This window comes from Carassius carassius, unplaced genomic scaffold (genome assembly GCF_963082965.1).
Source record: "Carassius carassius unplaced genomic scaffold, fCarCar2.1 SCAFFOLD_101, whole genome shotgun sequence".
Classification (NCBI taxonomy): Eukaryota; Metazoa; Chordata; class Actinopteri; order Cypriniformes; family Cyprinidae; genus Carassius; species Carassius carassius.
Window position 1 is genome coordinate 102,752 of NW_026775140.1, and position 7,249 is coordinate 110,000.

Here is a 7,249-nt window from a genome sequence, read left to right on the forward strand (position 1 = left end):
GATCAGGATGGGTTGCAGGAGTTGTGAATGGTGAGAGCGGTTGATTGGAGAGGTGTTCAGGGTGGGTTGCAGGAGTTGTGAATGGTGAGAGCGGTTGATTGGAGAGGTGATCAGGATGGGTTGCAGGAGTTGTGAATGGTGTGAACGGTTGTTTGGAGAGGTGTTCAGGATGGGTTGCAGGAGTTGTGAATGGTGTGAACGGTTGTTTGGAGAGGTGTTCAGGATGGGTTGCAGGAGTTGTGAATGGTGTGAACGGTTGATTGGAGAGGTGATCAGGGTGGGTTGCAGGAGTTGTGAATGGTGAGAGCGGTTGATTGGAGAGGTGATCAGGATGGGTTGCAGGAGTTGTGAATGGTGAGAGCGGTTGATTGGAGAGGTGTTCAGGGTGGGTTGCAGGAGTTGTGAATGTTGAGAGCGGTTGATTGGAGAGGTGATCAGGATGGGTTGCAGGAGTTGTGAATGGTGTGAACGGTTGTTTGGAGAGGTGTTCAGGATGGGTTGCAGGAGTTGTGAATGGTGTGAACGGTTGTTTGGAGAGGTGTTCAGGATGGGTTGCAGGAGTTGTGAATGGTGAGAGCGGTTGATTGGAGAGGTGATCAGGATGGGTTGCAGGAGTTGTGAATGGTGAGAGCGGTTGATTGGAGAGGTGTTCAGGGTGGGTTGCAGGAGTTGTGAATGGTGAGAGCGGTTGATTGGAGAGGTGATCAGGATGGGTTGCAGGAGTTGTGAATGGTGTGAACGGTTGATTGGAGAGGTGATCAGGATGGGTTGCAGGAGTTGTGAATGGTGAGAGCGGTTGATTGGAGAGGTGTTCAGGGTGGGTTGCAGGAGTTGTGAATGGTGAGAGCGGTTGATTGGAGAGGTGATCAGGATGGGTTGCAGGAGTTGTGAATGGTGAGAGCGGTTGATTGGAGAGGTGATCAGGATGGGTTGCAGGAGTTGTGAATGGTGTGAACGGTTGATTGGAGAGGTGTTCAGGATGGGTTGCAGGAGTTGTGAATGGTGAGAGCGGTTGATTGGAGAGGTGTTCAGGGTGGGTTGCAGGAGTTGTGAATGGTGAGAGTGGTTGATTGGAGAGGTGTTCAGGATGGGTTGCAGGAGTTGTGAATGGTGTGAACGGTTGTTTGGAGAGGTGTTCAGGATGGGTTGCAGGAGTTGTGAATGGTGTGAACGGTTGTTTGGAGAGGTGTTCAGGATGGGTTGCAGGAGTTGTGAATGGTGAGAGCGGTTGATTGGAGAGGTGTTCAGGGTGGGTTGCAGGAGTTGTGAATGGTGAGAGCGGTTGATTGGAGAGGTGATCAGGATGGGTTGCAGGAGTTGTGAATGGTGAGAGCGGTTGATTGGAGAGGTGTTCAGGATGGGTTGCAGGAGTTGTGAATGGTGAGAGCGGTTGATTGGAGAGGTGATCAGGGTGGGTTGCAGGAGTTGTGAATGGTGAGAGCGGTTGATTGGAGAGGTGTTCAGGATGGGTTGCAGGAGTTGTGAATGGTGAGAGCGGTTGATTGGAGAGGTGTTCAGGGTGGGTTGCAGGAGTTGTGAATGGTGAGAGCGGTTGATTGGAGAGGTGATCAGGATGGGTTGCAGGAGTTGTGAATGGTGAGAGCGGTTGATTGGAGAGGTGTTCAGGGTGGGTTGCAGGAGTTGTGAATGGTGAGAGCGGTTGATTGGAGAGGTGTTCAGGATGGGTTGCAGGAGTTGTGAATGGTGAGAGCGGTTGATTGGAGAGGTGTTCAGGGTGGGTTGCAGGAGTTGTGAATGGTGAGAGCGGTTGATTGGAGAGGTGATCAGGATGGGTTGCAGGAGTTGTGAGTGGTGAGAGCGGTTGATTGGAGAGGTGTTCAGGATGGGTTGCAGGAGTTGTGAATGGTGAGAGCGGTTGATTGGAGAGGTGATCAGGGTGGGTTGCAGGAGTTGTGAATGGTGTGAACGGTTGTTTGGAGAGGTGTTCAGGGTGGGTTGCAGGAGTTGTGAATGGTGAGAGCGGTTGATTGGAGAGGTGATCAGGATGGGTTGCAGGAGTTGTTATTGGTGTGAATGGTTGTGTGGAGAGGTGTTCAGGGCAGGTGATGGGTGTTCTTTCAAACCTGCAGTAAAACTCGTTCAGATCATCTGCCAGTCGTTGATTCTCCACAGTGCTGGGGGGTGTTGTCTTGTAATTGGTGATCTTCTTTAGGCTTTTCCACACTGATGCGGAGTCGTTCAAAGTGAACTGAGTCCTTATTTTTTCAGAATAATTCCTCTTTGCCACTTTGATCTCCTTTTCCAGTGTGTATTTAGCCTGTTTATACAAGACATTGTCCCCCTTCCTGTAAGCATCTTCTTTGGCCTGACGGAGCTGTCTGAGTTTTGCAGTGAACCACGGTTTGTCATTGTTGTAATTTAGTTGAGTCTTGGTAGGAATACACATATCCTCACAGAAACTGATATATGATGTTACGGTCTCTGTGAGTTTGTCCAGATCGGTGGAAGCAGCTTCAAAAACACTCCAATCAGTGAGGTCAAAACAAGATTGTAAATCCTGCTCTGCTTCATTAGTCCATCTTTTTACAGTCCTTAATACAGGTTTAGCTGATTTTAGTTTCTGCCTGTAGGTCGGTATAAGATGAACCAGAAGGTGATCAGAACGTCCCAAAGCTGCTCGTGGAACAGAGTGATATGCATCCTTTATTGTTGTGTAACAGTGATCCAATATATTACAGTCTCTGGTGGGACAAGTAACATGCTGTCTGTATTTTGGCAGTTCACGGGAGAGATTGGCTTTATTAAAGTCCCCAAGAATGATTAAAACAGAGTCTGGGTGTTGTTGTTCTGTCTCTGTGATCTGTTCAGCGAGTTTCTGTAAAGCTGAGCTCACGTGCGCTTGAGGAGGGATGTAAACACTAACCAGAATGAGCGAGTGAAACTCCCGCGGCGAATAGAACGGCTTGCAGTTAATGAAGAGCGTTTCGAGATTTGAGCAGCACGTCTTCTTTAACACAGTTACATCTGTACACCACCGTTCATTGATGTAAAAGCATGTCCCGCCGCCGCGCGATTTCCCCGTTGATTCTGCGTCGCGATCCGCTCTAAACAGCTGAAAGTCCGGCAGATGGAGCGCGCTGTCCGGTATGGTGTCATTCAGCCAGGTTTCCATGAAACACAGAGCAGCAGAGTGGGAGAAATCTTTATTTGTCCGAGAGAGCAGAAGCAGTTCGTCCGTTTTGTTGGGTAGAGAGCGGAGATTTGCCAGATGGATGCTAGGCAACGGCGTTCGAAATCCGCGCTTCCTGAGTCTCACGAGCGCGCCAGCTCTTTTTCCCCGTCTGCGCGTCCTCTTGAAGCGTGTGATCAGCGCAGCCGCTCCGCCGACAAGAATGTCCAGCAAAACATCAGAATAGTCGAAAACCGGTGAAATATCGGGAGATGTGTGTTGCCGAATATCCAGCAATTCGTCCCTGGTGAAACTGATTGCAGGAATATAACTAAAGACAGGACAAACTAACAAAAACACAAAAACAACTGCAGAGCACGTCACGGAGGCAGCCATCCTGTACCGGCGCCACTCGTCTAATCTCTATATATAGATCTCGTCTATAATCTCGTCTAATATATATATATATATATATATATATATATATATATATATATATATATATTAAAGAAGCACAATAAGAAATACAATAGAGATAAAAATTAAACTCATTTTTCAGATACTGTAGGTTTTACTTAACATGTATACATTTATTTTACGTCTTTTGTTGGTTAAAATTAATGACAGGTATTTAATTTGGAATACTGTCCTTTTCTGACGGAAGGCATGCACGACATACTGACACACGTTCAGTTTTCACACACCTGTTCACGTTCACTTAATCCATAACCGACTGTATTTACGAGAGATACTCTACACGATAAACATGTGGACTGCTGTGTGTGTATTTGAGCTGAGAGCTGATCGCGCGCTGTATGTGAGAACTGAGGAAGGGGCGCGTGCGCGCGCGCGAGCGTGATTCCGCCTATCCCGCCTTCACTAACTTTAAAGTTAATCTACAACGAATTGTTACTCCCGGGAAAAACGGGACGTCTGGAGACCTCATCCCTGCCCCTTCGGGTGCGGAGCCCATTGTTTCAGATCGCGTTTTATTAGTCTATTCATCCACTGCGGCTGTTATACTGACTAGATATACAAACGGCCCTTATCCGATCGCAATCCAATGACAGGGAGGCACATTTTGAAGGACAATAGCCTATAGGATGTATTTTGAATGTCCAATAGTCCTCAAATAACATTATAGTCCAGTCTCGTCTAGTTAACGAAAACGCTGCATAAATGTCGTCATAATTTCGTCATCAGATATTATTTTTATCTCATCAATGTCTCGTCTTAGTTACATACAAAATGTTCGTTAATGAATATTTTTCGTCTTGTCTTCGTTACAATTACTAACACATTATTTGCTTCGTAAATTAACACTGCTAGCGCACCATGCATTGATTGACTGTTTACTAAACACGTCACTGATGAGTGGCTAACAGGACCAAACCATTTCATGCAGATACAGGGGGGGGGGGGTCGAGCAATATGGATGTTTTATTTTTGGTCAGTGGTGATATTGAACTTTTATTGCCAAAAAGTAAAATCAAAGACATCATTCATTTTATTATTATTTGAAATATACTCAATGATGATGGTTTATATATTGTATAATATAATTAAAAATGTAAATTAGTTTTTACCTATTTGTTGGGCCCCCTGTCAGTCAGAATTGTCCTAACTTTCCCCCCCTATACGGCTCCCATGTCTATAACACCCCTCATTATACTACATTCACACTTTTTACACATTCATACACTCCAATATAAGCCAAATAATCACTCACTCTTATCCAGCAGAAACACAAGCATCTGCGCGTGCACGGGAGGGACAGTGACGTCATCGGGATCGAGCGCGCGCTCTCTCTCTCTCTCTCTCTCTCTCTCTCTCTCTCTCACACACACACACACAGACGCACGCGCGCGCATTTATAGGGAGAACTTCTCATCACAGAACACATCTATTTGGAGAGAGACGGACATGAGCGCGCAGATGAGACTCGTTTCCTTCATCTTTATTCTCGCTTTGATTTGGTTCTCGAGCTGCGCGCCCCCGACCTGTTACTCGCGCACTCTGGGGCTCAGCAAAGTCATCATGAGAGCTTTGAACAGAACACATAATTCCAGTCGCACGGTAAGAGAGTTTGTACCAGTACGCTGTACACTCGGGGATTATGTTATGGTCATGAATAAACTTGAAGCTTTAATTCTTGCAGAAAACATGCGCCGAGTTTTTGCCAAAGATGTTTCTAGACGTGCACGTGAGTGTCTTTCTGTTCTTTGTTCTGAGTAAACATGAGCTGCATGAAGTTCATTCTAAAGTTTATGCAGTGTGTGTTTAATAGTTTACAGTCTATGGTTTAATAGCTACATCGTAATATATGCGTACACATATTACAGAGTTGAGTTTTAAGGACTAGGTTTAGGTTATAGATTTTATAATTAGATTCGAAGTCTGTGGAATGTCCTCAGATGAGTGTGTGTGTGTGTGTGTGTGTGAAAGTGAGAGAGAGAGAGTGTGTGTGTGAGAGAGAGAGAGAGAGAGAGTGTGTGTGTGTGTGTGTGTGTGTGAGAGAGAGAGAGTGTGTGTGTGTGTGTGTGTGAGAGAGAGAGAGTGTGTGTGTGTGTGTGTGTGTGTGTGAAAGTGAGAGAGAGAGAGTGTTGTCCACAGTGCTGGGGGGTGGTGTCTTGTAATTGGTGATCTTCTTTAGGCTTTTCCACACTGATGCGGAGTCGTTCAAAGTGAACTGAGTCCTTATTTTTTCAGAATAATTCCTCTTTGCCACTTTGATCTCCTTTTCCAGTGTGTATTTAGCCTGTTTATACAAGACATTGTCCCCCTTCCTGTAAGCATCTTCTTTGGCCTGACGGAGCTGTCTGAGTTTTGCAGTGAACCACGGTTTGTCATTGTTGTAATTTAGTTGAGTCTTGGTAGGAATACACATATCCTCACAGAAACTGATATATGATGTTACGGTCTCTGTGAGTTTGTCCAGATCGGTGGAAGCAGCTTCAAAAACACTCCAATCAGTGAGGTCAAAACAAGATTGTAAATCCTGCTCTGCTTCATTAGTCCATCTTTTTACAGTCCTTAATACAGGTTTAGCTGATTTTAGTTTCTGCCTGTAGGTCGGTATAAGATGAACCAGAAGGTGATCAGAACGTCCCAAAGCTGCTCGTGGAACAGAGTGATATGCATCCTTTATTGTTGTGTAACAGTGATCCAATATATTACAGTCTCTGGTGGGACAAGTAACATGCTGTCTGTATTTTGGCAGTTCACGGGAGAGATTGGCTTTATTAAAGTCCCCAAGAATGATTAAAACAGAGTCTGGGTGTTGTTGTTCTGTCTCTGTGATCTGTTCAGCGAGTTTCTGTAAAGCTGAGCTCACGTGCGCTTGAGGAGGGATGTAAACACTAACCAGAATGAGCGAGTGAAACTCCCGCGGCGAATAGAACGGCTTGCAGTTAATGAAGAGCGTTTCGAGATTTGAGCAGCACGTCTTCTTTAACACAGTTACATCTGTACACCACCGTTCATTGATGTAAAAGCATGTCCCGCCGCCGCGCGATTTCCCCGTTGATTCTGCGTCGCGATCCGCTCTAAACAGCTGAAAGTCCGGCAGATGGAGCGCGCTGTCCGGTATGGTGTCATTCAGCCAAGTTTCCATGAAACACAGAGCAGCAGAGTGGGAGAAATCTTTATTTGTCCGAGAGAGCAGAAGCAGTTCGTCCGTTTTGTTGGGTAGAGAGCGGAGATTTGCCAGATGGATGCTAGGCAACGGCGTTCGAAATCCGCGCTTCCTGAGTCTCACGAGCGCGCCAGCTCTTTTTCCCCGTCTGCGCGTCCTCTTGAAGCGTGTGATCAGCGCAGCCGCTCCGCCGACAAGAATGTCCAGCAAAACATCAGAATAGTCGAAAACCGGTGAAATATCGGGAGATGTGTGTTGCCGAATATCCAGCAATTCGTCCCTGGTGAAACTGATTGCAGGAATATAACTAAAGACAGGACAAACTAACAAAAACACAAAAACAACTGCAGAGCACGTCACGGAGGCAGCCATCCTGTACCGGCGCCACTCGTCTAATCTCTATATATAGATCTCGTCTATAATCTCGTCTAATATATATATATATATATATATATATATATATATATATATATATATATATATAT